The sequence below is a fragment of the Chiloscyllium plagiosum genome, unplaced genomic scaffold (assembly GCF_037043375.1).
Source record: "Chiloscyllium plagiosum isolate Xiang-an unplaced genomic scaffold, Cpla_swu_hap1 HiC_scaffold_37, whole genome shotgun sequence".
Lineage (NCBI taxonomy): Eukaryota > Metazoa > Chordata > Chondrichthyes > Orectolobiformes > Hemiscylliidae > Chiloscyllium > Chiloscyllium plagiosum.
This window is the reverse complement of record NW_028270175.1, coordinates 97,197,457-97,216,306: the sequence shown is the minus strand read 5'-3', so window position 1 is coordinate 97,216,306 and position 18,850 is coordinate 97,197,457.

Sequence of the window (18,850 nt, the reverse complement as noted above, 5' to 3'; positions counted from 1 at the left end):
TTTTATACAGTAACCTTTCAGTTTCAATTGCCAGTTCCAGTCCATGAAGCAGCCAGTAACATGCATCAGTGAATTGAATTCTAACAGCAGCATTGCCCTGGCAGGAGAGATTGAGGAGCTTGAAGCTGTCTTCTCTGGAGTATCTAAACATGAAACACTTCAAATGAACAAAACTCTTCAAGAGCTCGAGAGGACAGATAGAGGAAGGATGTGCTCCCTGGCTGGTGTATCTGGAATGAAATCAGCACTAACTACGGTACCTTTACCCAGCATCCCCTTTAGCTGCATAAATGTTTAAGATTTATTTGCTGCGACAATTATACTCTCTTGATCACTCCCACTTTTAACTGCTGTAAAGTTGATGACTATGCAAGTGTATAAAATTTAATTTAATCCATCCCAAAACCTCTCTGTACCTGTGTCTCACTTGTGTTCACCGAGACATTCATTCAATCTGACCTCTTTACAAATCCTGGACTGATATTTCCTTAGAGGGCTCAGAATGAAACATTCACAGAATTGTTACTGCACGAAAGGAAGCTGATTGGCTGATCAGCTCTCCAAAGGATCACCTCACCGAATGCCATTCTTTTCCCTTTACCCCATAAACCTTCCCATTCGTCCTCTTCCAATAACACCGGCGAGTTCACAAGTAACCACAGCGATTGGATTTGTTTTGTTTGTTTATGGGATCACGGCATCACTTGCTGGGGCAGCATTTGTCATCCATTCTAACTGCCCAGGAGATGGTTCACAGTCAACCCCATTATTCAGTGTCTGGATTCACATGTAGGCTGGACCAGGTCAGAATTAATACAGTTTCCCAGACCAAATGACATGAAGAGTTGATTTCTGGCCTATTATCTTATTTCTGAAAACATAATGAATAATGTTTGCTGTTGATTTAAAACTGAAAGGCCAAAATGGGGTTTATTCTGATTGAGTCCGTCCTGTTTTCTCAGTTGTTTTTGACAATCTCATTCCCATCGTACTAGAACCTGTTCCAGAGAGTGTTACAGAAAAGGCAGAATGGTCAGCTGCAGCTGGTCACCTGACTGGTCACTGGACCCAAAGGTTCACTCTCCACAGATGCTGGCAGATCTGCTGCATTTTTCTGTTTTTGTTCCTGATTTCGCAGCATTTGCAGATGTTTAGTTTTTCAATATTGATCTTGTCTGTTGCAGAGGAGATTATTGATGAGTTTGGAGAGCTTTGAAAATTACAAGTTAGGCCACAAATCAGCCATGATCTATTGAATGGCAGAGCAGGATTGAGGGGCTGAATGGCCTCTTCCTGTTCCAATTAAAGTTGTCCATCTGCAGCTCGTGGCAACATTTCCACTGACTGTTCACTTCACCTCCATGTCTAACACAGTGTTACTGACTAAACAAACCTCCTGTGTTTGAACTAAACCTGCTAAATTTCAGTGGCTCCCGCTCCTGCCACCCGGGTTTAACTCTCATCATGGAACGCTGTCTCCTATTACTGCGCGAATGCCCACAAAGGACTCAGCCTGGAGTCTGTATCCCCTGGGATCCATAAACCCCGTTTATTTCATTCTTCCTCTTTCATTCTGGCTATTGACCTCTCGGTTTCAATCCATTCTCCGTCATGTTCTTCAACGTACCCGCGGAAACACGAGGAGAGGCGACAGCAAAGACAGTTCTCATTGTAACGGCAGAGTTTCTCCATGACCCAGTGAGTGGTGAGGCACCTGAGATTGTGGGGGAGGAAGATTCAATTGGGGATTTGGGAAAACACTCTGATTGTTAACTCAGACAGATAGACAGAAAGAAAGATGCACATTTAAGTAGCACCTTTGATGACCTGGGGCAATGAAACATGCTTCCGACCTGATGATTTCAACCTCAAATCTCTGAAAACACAGACACACAGCTTCCTATTTGTACCAGGCTGTCTCCCAGCCTCCTCCTTTCTTGAGAAAAACGTTTTGAGCTCTTCAGCCTTTCCTTGTAATTATAACCTCTATTTTCCTGTATGATTTGTCATTAAACCTTTATTATTTTCCTGTTCCTTATTTGTGATGCCAGCAGCGGAAACAGGTCCTGACCTGTGAGGAATTTCAGTTGGAATATTTATATTTACAAATTCATTCCCACCCTCACATATGGTGTGAAATTGCTGTAAAACAGAAGGAAAGGAGAGTGTGAGAACCCACAGAAACACACAGGCAGCATGAGGACCTGAGCTGAACGAACCGGGCATTAGGAAAATGTGGCGACAATCTCAACCATTTATAATCACAGAAGCCCGCAGGTGCAGAAAGAGGCTATTCGGCCATCCAATTCTGCAATTACCTGCTCTTCCACCCTACCCCCATAACCCCACATTTACCATGGCTAACTCAACCCTCCTAACCTGCACACGACAGGGCATGCTCACACGGCCAAGAGAGCAAACCTGTACATCTGTCAGAGGGTCACAGATTATCCAAATGCTCGGAATTGTGGATGAAGGCTCACAAATACTTGACTGACACAAATTCTCTGTTTCCAAAATAAAATCTGGGGGAAACTGCAGCCAGAAAGATTTCCAATTATCTCTGGAGGAAGAGAATTTAAAACTCGTGCCATTGACCCAGGGGGGCGCAGTGAAACTTACAGCAGCCTGGGAACCATCAGAAATGTAACAGGTTGAATGTAAGGGGGGGGCGGGGGAGACAAGGACATAAAGACAGTCTGTCACATGGGTGAAGGCAGGAGAGATTAAACAACAGAAATGATAGTCCCTCAAGACCACAGGGAATGGAGTTAGGGCTGGGAAAGGAACAAAGAAAGAAGGTGTGCAGCTGCCAAAGAAATACTTTGAGAAAATAGATTATAACAACATAGAGGGCAGAGTTCACAGTCTGAAATTGTTGATCTCATTGGTGAGTACAGAACGGTATAAAGCCGGTTCGTTCCATCACAGCCAACACATACAGGATAGGCCAAGTGGCTTCGATCTGTGCTGTAACATTCTGATAATTTTATTCTGAATTTGGAGCTCAAGTCTAATGATGTTTAACTTCTCAAATTGGTCTGGAGTTTAATATTCTGGAGAAATGTCAAATAAATCACATTAATCCCATTCTGCAGACTTTAGTCCATCGCCCGACATGTTCCAGCATTTCAGTTACATCCACGTCCTTTTATTTTAATGTGATACTGGTTACTGCATCTACCACCCCGTCAGTGAGTTTCTGCTCGCCAACATCTCTGAGTGAAATGAATTCTCCCCTCTCCATCTCTCTGAGAATTAGTTTCAGTCTAAATTCTCCAGTTACTGACCTCTCTGTTAACGATTAGCTCCTTTCTATCCACTCGATCTGGACTCCGCAGCATTTTATCACTTCAATTAAATCTCAGCTCATCCTCCTCGGAAAACATCCCCAGCCTATCCAGCCTTTCGTCAGAGCAGAAATTCTCCAATCGGAGAAACATTCTGATCAATCTCCTCTGTACCCTCTCTGGTGAGAACACATCAATCCTGGAATGTGGGGACGAGGAGTGAGTTCAGGACTTGAGCCGTGGTCAGACTAGTGTTCCAGACCGATGCAATGTCACCTCCGTGTTCTTGTGGTTGTCGCTGACACAAGAAGTGTCCTGGTTTTCCCACATGGAACTGGATGTGCACTCCATGGGGCTGGGATTCCCTATCATGTGTTTATTTGGTAACCAATCCTAAATTAACTTCAGATTAAAACAAGATTATCAGCTACCCACCAATCAATTTCTTCCATTATACTCAAGTCAACTTACTTTTTAAAATCTCTTTAAATTTATTACTATCTAAACACAACAGGCTTTAATTTGCTGAACAAGTATTCAGATGTCTTCACTGTTACAAACACTTGAAGATTATCTTTACCTTCAGCTACATCTGGTAAATTGAACACTGATTGTAAATATATGAATACCAAATGGAGCTGAAATTATGTTGCTGGAAAAGCGCAGCAGGTCAGGCAGCATCCAAGGGGCAGGAGAATCGACGTTTTGGGCATGAGCCCTTCTTCAGTCCCGAAAGGTCGATTCTCCTACTCCTTGGATGCTGCCTGACCTGCTGCGCTTCTCCAGCAACACATTTTCAGATCTAATCTCCAGCATCTGCAGTCCTCACTTTCTCCTAGTTGAATACCAAATGGACTTGTGTTTTATGATAATTAATCCAATCTGACACTCTTGTTGATTAATATCTTGAAGAGAACAATCCTCAGAACTCCAGCTGTGCTCTGACTTCATTCACAACTGAATGTCATAGAGATGTGCTGCATGGAAACAGACCCTTCGGTCCAACCTGTCCATGCCGACCAGATATCCCAACCTAGAGATGGAAATGTGTTGCTGGAAAAGCTCAGCAGGTCAGGCAGCATCTAGGGAACAGGAGAATCGACGTTTCGGGCATTAGCCCTTCTTCAGGAATGAGGAAAGTTGGTCCAGCAGGCTAAGGTAAAAGATAGGGAGGAGGGACTTGGGGGAGGGGCGTCGGAAATATATCCCAACCTAGTCTAGTCCCACCTGCCAACACCCGGCCCATATCGCTCCAAACCCTTCCTATTCATAAACCCATCAAAATGCCTCTTAAATGTTGCAATTGTACCAGCCTCCGCTACATTCTCTGGCAGCTCATTCCATACACGTACCACCCTCTGTGTGAAAGCGTTGCCCCTTAGGTCTCTTTTATATCTTTCCCCTCTCACCCTAAACCTATGCCCTCTAGTTCTGGACTCCCCAACCCCAGGGAAAAGACTTTGTCTATTTATCCTATTCATACCCCTCATAATTTTGTAAACCTCGAGAAGGTCACCCCTCAACCTCTGACGCTCCAGTGAAAACAGCCCCAGCCTGTTCAACCTCTCCCTGTAGCTCAGATCCTCCAACTCTGGCAACATCCTTGTAAATCTTTCCTGAACCCTTTCAAGTTTCACAACATCTTTCCGATAGGAGGGAGACCAGAATCGCACGCAATATTCCAGCAGTGGCCTAACCAATGTCCTGTACAGCCACAATATGACCTCCCAACCCTGTACTCAATACTCTGACCAATAAAGGAAAGCATATCAAACACCTTCTTCACTATCCTATCGACCTGCGACTAACTTTCAAGGACCTTGCACTCCAAGGTCTCTTTGTTCAGCAACACTCCCTGGGACCTTACCATTTAGTATATAAGTCCTGCTCAGATTTGTTTTCACAAAATGCAGCATCTCACATTGATCTGAATTAAACTTCCATTTGCCACTTCTCAGCCCATTGGCCCATCTGGTCAAGATCCTGTTGTAATCTGAGGTAATCCTCTTCGCTGTCAACTACACCTTTGGTGTCATCTGCAAACTTACTAACTGTACCTCTTATGCTCATATCCAAATAATTTATGTAAATGACAAAAAAGTAGAGGGCCCAGCACCGATCCTTGTGGCACTCCACTGATCACAACCCTCCACCAATACCATCTGTCTTTTACCTTTGAGTCAGTTCTGTATCCAAATGGCTAGTTCATCCTGTATTCCATGAGATCTAACCTTGCTAATCAGTCTCCCATGTGAAACCTTGTCGAACGCCTTACTGGAGTCGATATAGATCACATCTCCTGCTCTGCCCTCATCAATCGTCTTTGTTACTTCTTCAAAAAAACTCAATCAAGTTTGTGAGACATGATATCCCACACACAAAGCCACACTGACTATCCCTAATCAGCCCTTGCCTTTCCAAATACATGTACATCCTGTCCCTCAGGATTCCCTCCAACAACTTACCCACCGCCAAGGTCAGGCTCACCGGTCTATAGTTCCCTGGCTTGTCTTTACCGCCCTTCTTAAACAGTGGCACCACGTTTGCCAACCTCCAGTCTTCAGGCACCACACCTGGGACTATCGATGATACAAATACCTCAGCAAGAGGCACAGCAAAGACTTCTCCAGCTTCCCACAGAGTACTCGGGTGCACCTGATCAGATCCTGGGGATTTATCTACCTTTAACCAATTCAAGAAATCCAGTACTTCCTCCTCTGTAATCTGTACATTTTGCAAGATGTCATCATCTATTTCCCTATAGTCTATATCTTTAATATCCTTTTCCACAGTAAATACAGATGCAAAATATTCATTTAGTATCTCCCCCATTTTCTGTGGCTCCAGACAAAGGCCGCCTTGCTAATCTTTGAGGGGCTGAAAATGTTTGCTGGAAAAGCGCAGCAAGTCAGACAGCATTCAAGGAACAGGAGAATCGACGTTTCGGGCATAAGCCCTTCTTCAGGATCCCTATTCTCTCCCTAATTACCCTTTTGTCCTTAATATATTTGTAAAAACCCATTGAATTCTCCTTAATTCTGTTTGCCAAAGCTATCTCATGATGTGGCTGGACTGCAGATCTTAGGTCTGCTCTGTTTTTTCCCAGATTGATTTTCTCTGTCTATCACTTGCTGCTTATGCTGTTTGGCATACAATTCGTCGTCTTTGGTAACTTCATCAAGTTAACACCTCATTTTTAGGTATTCATGCTGCTGTTACTGGCATACCCTCCTGAATTCTCTCAGTTGAACAAGGATTGATCCTCTGGTTTGATGGTAAGAGGTAAGTTGAGGAATATGCTGGGCAGTGATTCTGTAAGTTTTGTTGGAGTACAATTCTATTGCTTTTGTCGGAAGGAAAGAGCTAAACTCTTACACTGTCTGCCCCATATACAAGAAGCTACATGCAGTATTATGAACACTGATAGACCAAGACAGGAAATGCGAGCAACACTGTACAATGATGCAGGATCATAACTGCAGCAAGGGGAGATTAAGAGCCAAATTGACATAGGAGTAGGGAAAGAAGCAGCTGATCAGATTGAGTCTCTTTGCCACTATGAATGAGACAGTGAGATTATTGTACTGTTGGAGTGAGGATGGAGGAGGTTGGGGAGATAGAGAGTACTTCTACAGAAACTAATCTGCCTGAGAGTTATGAGATCGACTCGATTGCCATGCATTTAACAGAAAGCTAACTGAAATTGTTTTTATCCCCAAAAGATAACAAGACTGATGGTGTTTCCAATCATCACCAGAAACAAACCCCAGAATACATGTTTCCGAGATGGATGTCAATAGCCAATCAACACCCAACTCCTGCAATCATTCAGCAAACGTCTTGGTGACCCAGAAAATCACTGTTGACGCTGTGCAGATGGACAGTGATGTGGGGAGGTATTGGCCGAGTAGTATTGTCACTAGACAGTTAGTCCAAAGCCCCAGATAACGTTCTGGAGACCTGGGTTCAAAGCCTGCTGCAGTAGATGGGTTAATGTGAATTCAATTAAAGAAAAACTCTGGAATTTAAGAATCTAATGATGACCATTGATCGATTGTCAGAAAAACCCATCTAGTTCAGTAATGCCCTTTCAGGAAGGAAGCTGCCATCCTTACCTGGTCTGGCCTACACTGTGACTTCAGACACACAGCAATGTGGTCGACTCTTACCTGCCCCCTGGGCAATTAGGGATGGGCAGTAAATGCTGCCGGGCCAGCGACACCCTCATCCTGTGAATGAACAAAGGAAAATAAAAGTCTCTACACAATGTGAATCTGTACATGTTCAATAATGTTGTGAACATTTCCAAAACGAAGTTCTCTATATGCAAAACCTTATGAACTGCCAAAACCATTGTTCATTATTTGGTGTGAACAAGAGAGAGAAAAAAAATCCTTCAACTGTGGTTATGAGTAAATTCACTGGTGTCTCAGCAGGATGGATGCCTGAGTGAAGCCCTTCACCCCACCACCACCCCACCCCCCCCAAACACACACACACACACACACACACACACACACACACACACACACACACACACACACACACACACACACACACACACACACACACACACACACACACACACACACACACACACACACACACACACACACACACAAGCTCCTCTCCAGTGACTGGTTTGGCCAGATTCCAGGTGGAATGGGTAAATAATTCCCTTCTGCATTCCCACATTTCCAGAGTCAGTCCCTAATGTGGCTGCACTGGTGTTTACCAATTTCAGATAAATGCTGGCAGACTGCTACACACAGTGTTAGCACCCCCAGGACCCAGTATAAAGCAGTAAACATTACCTCCTGCTGTGGAAGGACAGTCTGTATTGGTCTGAGTATGAAAATTGAGCAGATTTACCTCAATGATAATTTAACCCCTGAAGGCAAGTGACCAGAGCAAGTTAAGCAAGTCTGAATAAAATGCATTGTACCACAGAAAGAGGCCCATGAAATCCAAGCTGGTTCTCTGTAGCAGAATCACACATTCTCATTCCCCATCCGTCCCCCAAACTCTGCAAGTTTATTTCCCTCAGATCTGATATAATTGTTTTTATCAATCATTCATCTTCTCTGCCTACACCACCATAATAGGCAGCATGCTCTGCATATTCCCAGCCAATACAGTCAGCACAAACACTTGCTCATCTCCCACTGTCTCAAAACCTTACATCTGATCTTAATTCTTGTGCCATCACCTATCGAATACATATATTTTTTGTCTGCTTGTGTTATAATCTTATACAGCTCTATCAAAAATATATTTAACTTGTTTACTTCAAAGAAAATGGCAATTTCTTCAAATCAATCCAGTGACTGCAGGTTCTTCATCAGTGAACCACTCCAGTAAGTCTATACCCCACACTCTGAAAATCACTCATATCCTTCCTCGTTGATGTCTATTTTGTTCCACAAATCCAGACGACGCAAGTTTTCTGTACAACAGCAGTAGCTTTATTATCGGACAGCCGGCGAGAGTTTCAAAGCATCTTTAAAGTAGCTGAGTGTCTACTTGTACAGACTCTTCTTCACAAATCTGTGCCTTACCCACAGAGATAGTATATTTAATAAGAATTAGACAAAGGCATGTCAGTCACATGGGCGACTGTCATTACGTAGTTTAAAGCAGGGTAATTATGACCTTACAAAGCTTGATGAATGACGATGTCCTGTGATAACGTGTGATGGATTACAGAAACTGATTATCGTATTGTTCATGATTATGTGTTGATGGAAAGAGATTAAAGTAGAAAGGTTATTCCTTCAGCAAATGGGGATTCACTTACCCATGCTAATATGGAGGGGAAGTAAGACAATGGGAGCAGGAGGCAGTTTAACAGGGTTGTGCCCAGGGCTCTCAGTCTTGTCTGGAAAGGGCAAATTCATCTGTCTGGGGTTATCGTGGAATCCACATGTGTGGGTCCAAGAGGTTCTATTTCGAAGATATAGTCCGCCTCACTCCTCCTAAGGTGTTCTGTCTGTATTGGAAGAGTGCAGGTCTTGTACACTTACAATACGGCAGTAAGACCTTTGGCAGGAGAATATTTAAGTCTTGAGTCGCCAATGCATCGTGAAAGAGAAGCAAAGTATGGAATTGGCCCCTCTGTGGTATTTTAACTTCCTCATCCTGACCACGAATCTGTTGACCACAATTGGATGCAATGATTGACTGTGACCTAACTTGAGCTTTGTCAACGGTCAGCATCTTTTCCATGAGTATGTTATCATTCCCACTATTAATGAAGCCCAGCATCCTATACATTTACTCAAAACACTTTATGTTCTCTCTCCTTTAAGGATTTGTACACATTGTCCCGCATTCCTGCTGTCCTGCTCCCTGTGTCTGTGCCATTCAAATATACATTCGCTTTCTACATTGCTTCTCTCAAAATGCATCAACTTACTCTGTGTTCGAAAAAAGAGACATATTATACTCAAAATATTATCTCTCACTCCACACATTCTACGCGCTGGAAAACAGAACAGTACAGCACCGGAATAATCGGCCCACCATGTCTGTGAGGATCATGATGCCATTCCAAACTAATTACATCTGCCTGTATATGATCCATATCCCTGCCAATCCATGCCTGCTTACCTGTCTTTCCAAATATCTCTTAAATATTGTGAATTTTTCTGCTTTTGCCATCTATCAGGCAAGTACAATTTACTCACTGACCACCTTCTGCATAAGAAACTTGCCTGACACAACTTCCTTTAAACTTGCACAGATGTTGTTGGAAATGCTCAGCAGGTCATGCAGCATCTGTGAAGAATAATCAGTTAATGTTTCGGGTCCAGTCCCCCTTCCTCAGAAACGTTAACTAATTTCTCTTCACAGATGCTGCTAGAACTGCTGAGCTTTTCCAGAAACTTCTGTTTTTATTTCTAGTTTACAGCATCTGCTGTTCTTTCGGTCTTCATTTCCTTTAAATTTGTCCCCTCTCCCCTTTAATCTACGGCCTCTAGAATTTGTCATTTCTACCTTGGAAAAAGATTCAGATTATTCACTCTGTTTGTGCCTCTCGAATCTCTCCGCAGCCACTGACTTTCCAAAGACAACAATTCAAGGTTTTCCAACCTCTCCCAATCCAGGCAACATCCTAGTAAACATGTTTCCATCCTCTCCAAAGCCTCCACATCCTCCTTATAATGTGGTGATCTAAACAGCACAAAATACTCCAAAGGTGGTCTAATTACAGTTTTATATTCACTCCCCTGACAGAAGAAGGCAAGCCTGCCATCCAGCTCCTTCACCACATTCAGGGAGCTGTGACGTTGCACCTGAAGATCCCTCTGTATATCAAAGCTGCTAAGGGCCCTTCTGTTTAGTGTATACATTCCTCTTACTATGAGCCTCCCAAAACGCATCACCTCACACTTGTCTGAATTAAAATCTATCTGCAATTTCTCCGCATAACTTTCTAACTGCCCTCTTCCTTGCTGTATCCTTTGACAACATTCTTCATGGTTCACAACTTCGTGAGTTTGTACAATCTACAAATTGCTAATTAAAACATTTACATTTTCAAGCTAATCATTTATTTGTATTACAAGCAACATATGTCCCAGTTCTGACTCGTGTGGAACAGCACTGGCCACAGACCTCCAGCCAGCAACTTGCCCCTGCACAACTGTTGCTTGGAGAAATATCAAAGAGGAGCCTTGAGTTCTGTGTTTAGAGCACGACCAACGTTTACTCAGTTAAAAATCACACAACACCAGGTGAAAGTCCAACAGGTTTAATTGGAAGCACACTAGCTTTCGGAGCGACGCTCCTTCATCAGGTGATTGTGCAGGGCTCGATCGTAAGACAGAATTTATAGCAAACATTTGCAGTGCGATGTAACTGAAATTATACATTGAAAAATTGATTGTCTGTAAAGCCTCTCATCTGTTGGATAACAGTGATAGTTTCGCTTCTTTCATGTGTAAATCACAAAACCCTTTTTAAAAAAGTTACATTCTCGGGTTAGCTGTTAACAATGGTGTTCATGTCGAACTCTGAGCTCAGAAACTGCATGAATTTATGTAAAACTCTGTTATCTCGTTTTTTTTAGAATAGAATCAATCTAAACCTCAGGTCATATACAGAGAACACAGGGGGCCAACACCTTCAACATATTGTCTAGCTATCACCTGATGAAGGAGCGCCGCTCCGAAAGCTAGTGTGCTTCCAATTAAACCTGTTGGACTATAACCTGGTGTTGTGTAATTTTTTAACTTTGCGCACTCCAGTCCAACACCGGCATCTCCAAATAATGTTTATTCAGAGCTCCTTACTAGTGCATGATGGGAGAGGTTCCTCTCTGGAATTCTGTGGCTCCTCCAGACAAGTACAGCATTTTGATGTGTTTCCTGCAAACGTTCCAGTAATATATCCCCCCTGACCCGATCTCCTGGGTTCGGGATGTCAACTGGGAAGTTTCTGTGCTCCGTCTTTCAGTTTCTGATTCTCTATCCTTCTGCAACTTCCCCTCTCAGCTCATGCTGTTGCTTTGCCATTTCTATCACAAATTGGTTAACCTTATCCTTGCCATTTCACATCTCCAGCCCTCCCACTACCACACCCTCTGCAGTTGCATAGTCCATCCAGTCACTGATTCAAAGGGACAGCCCCGTCCCCTTTGCTGGGGTTGACCTCAGGTTCATTCGGATGGAGGGGATTACGCCAACCCGTCCCTGCCTGTCTCTGTCACAGCCTTAGTCAGACTAGCTTTCAGTGTCTGCTTCATTCCTTCAACTGTCCCTGAGCTCTGGGGATGGTATGGGGAATGGGATTTCTGTTCAGTACCAAACAGGGCACATAGCTGTTTAACTATGTTCCATGGAATATATGTCCTTTTGTCAGAATTTTCAGGGGATTGCTTCCACTCACTGAGTAAACCTGTTTATTAAGACCCAGCAGGACTTCCTTCCCTGGGATTGGGATGGGGGTGTGTGTAAAATCCATCCTTAATTCTTCCCATGGGCCCCTGATCCTCTGCTGCTCCTCCATTTTATCCTGATCGCATTACCTGGCTCACATTGTGTACAGACTACACACCTTCAACAAAACCTTGCTGTATCTCTCCCTGTTCCAGGCCACCCCTGTAGTAGGTCATCTGATATTGCATTGTATCCTGCCCAATATGGGCTGACCCATGATATATTTTTAATAGTGTTTGCCTTATACAGTGTAGTGGCACTGCTGGATCACCCAGACTATGTCGTGTCCTATTACTGCCCACCCTTTTTCCCATTCCTGTCTCTCCTGTTGTGGGGCTGCAACTGGGAAGGTCTTAAAACTTTCCTTTCTCGCTTCTGCAGCTACTGCACTGTCACTTCCCCAAATGTCTGCACTGTTTCAGTCAGTATTTTATCTGCCTTACCCACATACACACTGCCCCTTTGGTGTGGGTTTCGACTTTCCTGTGAGCTCTAATCTTCTTTATTGCTGCTTCACTGGGAAAGTTAGCTGCATCCACTAACTCTCTGATCTGTTCGTCATGTTCTATGTGGCCCCCAGACAGGGTGATGTACCTTCACCAAGCCCAGTCATGAACTATACCAAAGGCATGCTGACGGTCTGTGTACATTTTGCCTCCCTGACCCCTGGCTAATATCCGCGCTTCTGTCAGTGCTCGTGATGGTTCTCTATTTCTGGATAATTCCCCACAAAATTCCCACAATAATTAAACAATCCTAAAGTTTGTCTGACGCCTTTACGGTGGATGGTTTTATAATCATAGTTTTTGATCCCGCTGGGACTGTCCCCTCTCCCTTCCTGATTTGATCTCCCCAATATGATGTCCCAGTTCCATCTCTCCCTACCTTCCCAGTTGCACTCTCTGTGCGTTAATTTTAAGCCTGGCCTGGCTAACCTGACCCAATACTCTGTTTAATATCTGGATATGTTCTTTCTCACCGACTGTGGTGATGAGGTGTTGGTAAGATCAATGTGACTAAATGCATCAAACACACATCAGTGGGATACACTTGAATATTGCGGGATCCCTGAGGTAATAGTATCCTGGTGGCCTGTTCTCCTCAGTCAGTAAACACCACTTTCTTCTGCCATTCAATGTCCACAGGTATGGACCCAGACTATTTCCAGCTTCTGTCAATCTGTCACTCTCACAATTACTGCCTCCTCAGCCCCAGCTTTGATGAGATCCTGTTTGTGTGGGGAATGAGAGGGCCCTCAATCGATACAGGGTCGATAGATAACAACCTTCTCTGACTGTCCCAGTCTCCCTACAATGTAGCTACTCCGGAGAGGTTGCCTCTCCTTTTCTTTCTGTCCCAGTCCTGGCCGGAGAATATCAAGCTGAAAATGTGTTGCTGGAAAAGCACAGCAGGTCAGGCCCCGAAACGTCGATTCTCCTGCTCCTTGGATGCTGCCTGACCTGCTGTGCTTTTCCAGCAACACAGTTTCAGCTCTGATCTCCAGCATCTGCAGTCCTCACTTTCTCCTCGGAGCATACCCATGTTTAAATTCGGGTGTTGACATCAATAGTTTTAGAATAAATACGAGAATGGTCCCGTCTTGAGTTTCACACCTCCAGATCTGAATATATTTGGTCATACTCCCGGTCTTCATCGGGACAGGTTTGCTTCATCCAACTTCCTAGGTTCCCTCTCCGACTGCTCTCATTTTAGTAATTGAAGGGGTGAGGGGTCAATCTTATCAGTAACTGACAAAGATGCTCCGGTGTTAGCATCATGCAGTGTTGGCCCCTGAACAGCGCGTCAATAAATATTCATGGGCTATGCATATACCTACTTGAACACAGGCGACGCACAGTGTGAACACCTATCTCCCTCTCTCTGCCGACGTTCCTTGTCTATGTGCCCTTTCCTGCTTCCTTTGTAACATCGTGGGTCTGATTATCTTCCCTGTACTGCAGCTATTCCCCTGTGTTTCTGAGTTTGCGTGAGCTCACATGGCCCAATTCAGAATGTGGTTAGAATTATTTCCCACTGGGAGTCCCATGTTTATAATTACAGTTAAATAGGGTCCGATGTCATCTTTTAAATACATCAAACCGATTTCATCATCACAGGTTGGGGTTTGGTAATCCCCTGGGGTCGTTACACACCTCAGGCTTCCTCTCTGTATGATCCGCGATACTACCATTTGGTCCCTGAGTCACCAAGGTTATTTTAGCCCATTCAGCCTGTCCCCTCCCCAGTGGGTCCCTGTAATATCTGTAAATGCCTGGAGCCACTGATCGGCTGTGCACTGGGGGGAACCGGCTCACACCCCCACCCTCTCATTGCAGGGACAGGTTCTGCTGTACACATCAGGGCATCCTGGCCTGAGGGAGGATATGTACATCAACATCAGTGAGACTGAGTACCTCAACTAATTCATCCATATTCACCCAATAAGGCCCATTATTGCCATTTCTCTATCAGGCTGGGTGTTTATCACCAACATCTGCCGTTCAGCGGGTGAACGGTTCAGGTTTAGTTTCTGTCAGTTCCCTTTGTTGCTCCCTATTGGCTGTCCAAGTTGAGCTTTGATGCCCAGTGGTGTCATAGACACGGCCTTCTGGGCCTTACAGGGCAGTGGGTCATCTCACCCATTGCCGTCCCTCTGTCCATAGTGGGCGCTTCGCTATCTAACCCGTTCCAGTCACTGTCACCATCCTCACTGCTTTCTGAGGAGAGCGGGGCACTAGGTACTTCCCCCACTGTCACTACCACCTGGCCCTTTGGCTTTAAGGCCTCACGTCTGAGAGGCACCACCTTCACTTGTTCCTGTTTCCCATAATAATGTAACACATTCCGTCATTCCTGGAATAAAGCAGAACAGAATGTGAATTTGGTTTTACTTGAAATAAGAATAATTTAACATTCACTTCACATAACTATAGAGGTGAAAATTCTACTGTGATTATTTAAGTGAATTTAACTTGATCATACACTGAAAATAACTCTGGAAATCAATGAAAATGAATGAACTGAATGATATGTGATTATTTGTAGCATTTCTTGCATTGAAGATTCAACGTTATTTTAATGCTTGTCACCTATTGCACCAGGGCCATTGTTATTGGGAAGAAAATAATGGAAAGATCTGAAACAAAAACTGGAGTTTTCATGCAATAATGAACGAAAGCAAGATCTGGACAGATGGTTGAACTGGAAACTGTTTGATATATAGTGTCATCATTGATAGGAAACATGTTTTAGTTTGCAAGATGTTCTGCACTAAGAATAGTTTGAAGTGAACTGTGATTATGAATTGACCATTTAAAATATATTTTCAAGTGAATAATCAGATACATTTTTTGGAGGAAATTAGGAAAGGAAATTAATATGCATACATTGGCATTAATAGTTTAAAAATGTTTAGCAGTTGACCGAATTATTTGAATGAGAGAGTATGCACGATTATAAAGACTAATTCACCTTTTTCATTGCATTGTTGGTTTCACTAGAACCTGTTGTGTTCTAAGCTCTTGTTATGTGCAATATCGCTAGTAACCTAATTTATCTGAGAGACCCCGACCAGGTTTCCTTTGTCTGTGAATCAGGCGGCCAATGAGGGACACACCTGCTTTTCTTTGTGGAAACAGAGATCACAGTGTAAATGGTTGCAAGCACACACCATCAGCAGGGAAGGGTTTTTCTACACAGTTCCAATCTCTGTCTACAAATCTGATGGTATCTGTGTTTGTCAGTTTGTGGAGGATTCAGCCCCTTTGTTCTGAGCTGTTTTTATACAAGCAGTTGGTTCATTATGTCTTTGCCAAGAATGTTATTTACTTTCCCCTTTTACTGTGATTCTGGGAGATTGCTTTCTGCAGATTCCAATACTCTGAAAATCAATAATCTTCACTAACTTAATGTTAAATGATTTTGACTCTAACCGAGCAATGGCCTTGTTTTCAGCTCATTATTCACTTTCCATTTCCCGGTTGTGTTGAATGTTACAGAAGCAGGCTCTGGGCAATGTTTCCATTAACTTGTGTTGGAGTCACTGACAGCCACGTCGTCAGTCAGTTTCAGGCTGATGGATCAGTTTCTCTGTCCTATTAGATGGTGGTCACTTGCTCAGTTTCCGATGGCTCACCTCAGTGTCAGGCCGTCAGCTTCTGAAACCGTCCGTCCAGCATTTGTTCCCTCTCACCATGACTACTCCAATGCAGTCCCAGCTTGTCTCCCACATTCTACCTCCATATACTCATGATCACCTCAGATTCTACTGTCTGTGTCCTTGCAGCAAGTCCCATAAGACATCGACCTCAGCCTTAACCTGATCAATATCATTTTAAAATTTGGTTCACTGCTTTTAAACCTACCCGTGCCTTCACCCTGTCCTCCCTGCGTAATTCCACACCTCCCTGGGGTATCTGCACTTATCCAATTCTAGCTGCATGACAGTTTCTTATTTTATTCTCCCCTCTGTTGGTGGCTTTAGATTCAGCTGCCTTGAACCTAAACTTGGTAATTCTCTTACCCCATTCCCTTCAACTCTCCTCCATTCTATCGGCTCTCCTTAATTTCTACCTGTTTGATCAAGAATTTGGTTTACACCTTTAAAACTCTCCCTTTGTAGTTCGGTAACAGCCTCATGGCACCATTGCTGAACTGTTAATCCAGAGACTCATCTAGAATTATGAGTCTATTGATAAAATTATTCTGGATTGTCAAGAAAACCCCATCTGGGTCACTGATGTCCTTTAGGGAAGGAAGCTGCCATCTTGACCTAATCTGGTCTACATGTGTCTCCTGACCCACAGCAATGTGGTTGGCTCTTACCTGCCCTCTGGGTAATAATTTTGGCCATAGCCAGTGGCACCTACATCCAGTGAATGAATTTTAAACAAAGCCCTCAGTCCTGGGATCATGTGAGAAAGAAGCAGAAGGTAACCATTCGGCTCCACCATTCAATAAGACCAGGCCTGATCTGTTTGTGATTGTGTTCCATCTCCCGCTAAAGTCCCTTAACAAGAATCTATCAATCTGTGTCTTAAAATACTCAGTGAGCCCACCTTCTGGGGCAGAGAGTTCCAAAGTTGCACTGCCCTCTGATTGGAATCAAATCTCCTCATATCTGTCCTGAAAGGGTGAACACAATTTTAAAGCAGTTCCCTCTCGTTCAGGAATGGCCCATAAGAGGAAACTCCCTTTCCCCATCCTCCTCATCAAATCATTCAGGATCTTCGACACTTCAGTGATGTCACGCCTCACTCTCCCAAACTCCAGCTGAAACAAACCCAATCTGTCTAACCGATTTGCATTTATTTTCTGTCACGCCAGGTGTGAGTGGGGTTGAAATGTTATGTTATGTTTCCACCTCCCTCCCTCACTCGAACCAAAAAAGGAGACAAATCGAGAAAATCTGTTAGAAAATTGGTTGTCGCCTAAATGACACTTAGTCTGATTGTAGAGGTTGCATTGTAATTGAAGTAACCAGCTAATAAAAAAAATACTTCCAAGAGATTTTGAGAGGGGCTGCTGTGTTGGTGCTGGCAGTGCTGCTGGTTGGTATAAGTAAGGGCCGGGGTGAATACTGGGCTTTGGTGAGAAAGGTGAACATGAGAAAGGTAAGGTGAGATTCTTTTGTCTTCCTCGATAAGAAGAGGGAAAGATGGCAGTTCGGACAGTGTGGAGCCGTTTTAATCTTGCAGGCATTCTTTTTTATAATATTCATTTTGTGTGATGTGAGTGTCACGGGCTTGGCCAGCATTGATAGCCCATCCCTCCGAATAGTTCCAGAGATGTAGAGGAAAGGATAGCAAAGATGATTCTCGATAGGAGTGAGAGAGGCAGGGTAGTTGTCATGGGGGACTTCAACTTTCCAAATATTAACTGGGAACACTATGGTACGACTACTATAGATGGGTCATTTTTTGTCCAGTGTGTGCAGGAGGGCATCCTGACACAGTATGTAGACAGGCCAATAAGGGGCGAAGCCACATTAGATTTGGTACTGGGTAACGAACCTGGCCAGGTGTTAGACTTGGAAGGAGGTAAGCACTTTGGTGATAGCGATCACAATTCTGTTATGTTTACTTTAGTGATAGAAAGGGATAGGTGTATACCACTGGGTAAGAGTTATAGCTGTGGGAAAGGCAATTTCGATGCGATTAGGTAAGATTTAGGAAGATTAGGTTGGGGAAGAAAACTGCAGGGGATGGGCACAGTAGAAATGTGGAGCTTATTCAAGGAAAAGCTCCTGTGTGTCCTAGATAAATATGTACCTGTCAGGCAGGGAGGAAGCTGTAGAGCGCGGGAGCCGTGGTTTATGAAGGAAATGGTATCTCTGGTCAAGCGGAAGAAGAAGGCTTATGTTCGGATGAGATGTGAAGGCTCAGTTAGGGCACTTGAGGGTGACAAGGTAGCCAGGAAAGACCTAAAGAGAGAGCTCAGAAGAGCCAGGAGGAGACATGAGAAGTTGTTGGCGGATAGGATCAGGGTAAAACCTAAGGCTTTCTATAGGTATTTAAGGAATAAAAGAATGACGAGAGTAAGATTAGGGACAATCAAGGATAGTAGTGGGAAATTGTGTGTGGAGTCAGAGGAGATAGGGTAAGCACTAAATGAATATTTAGT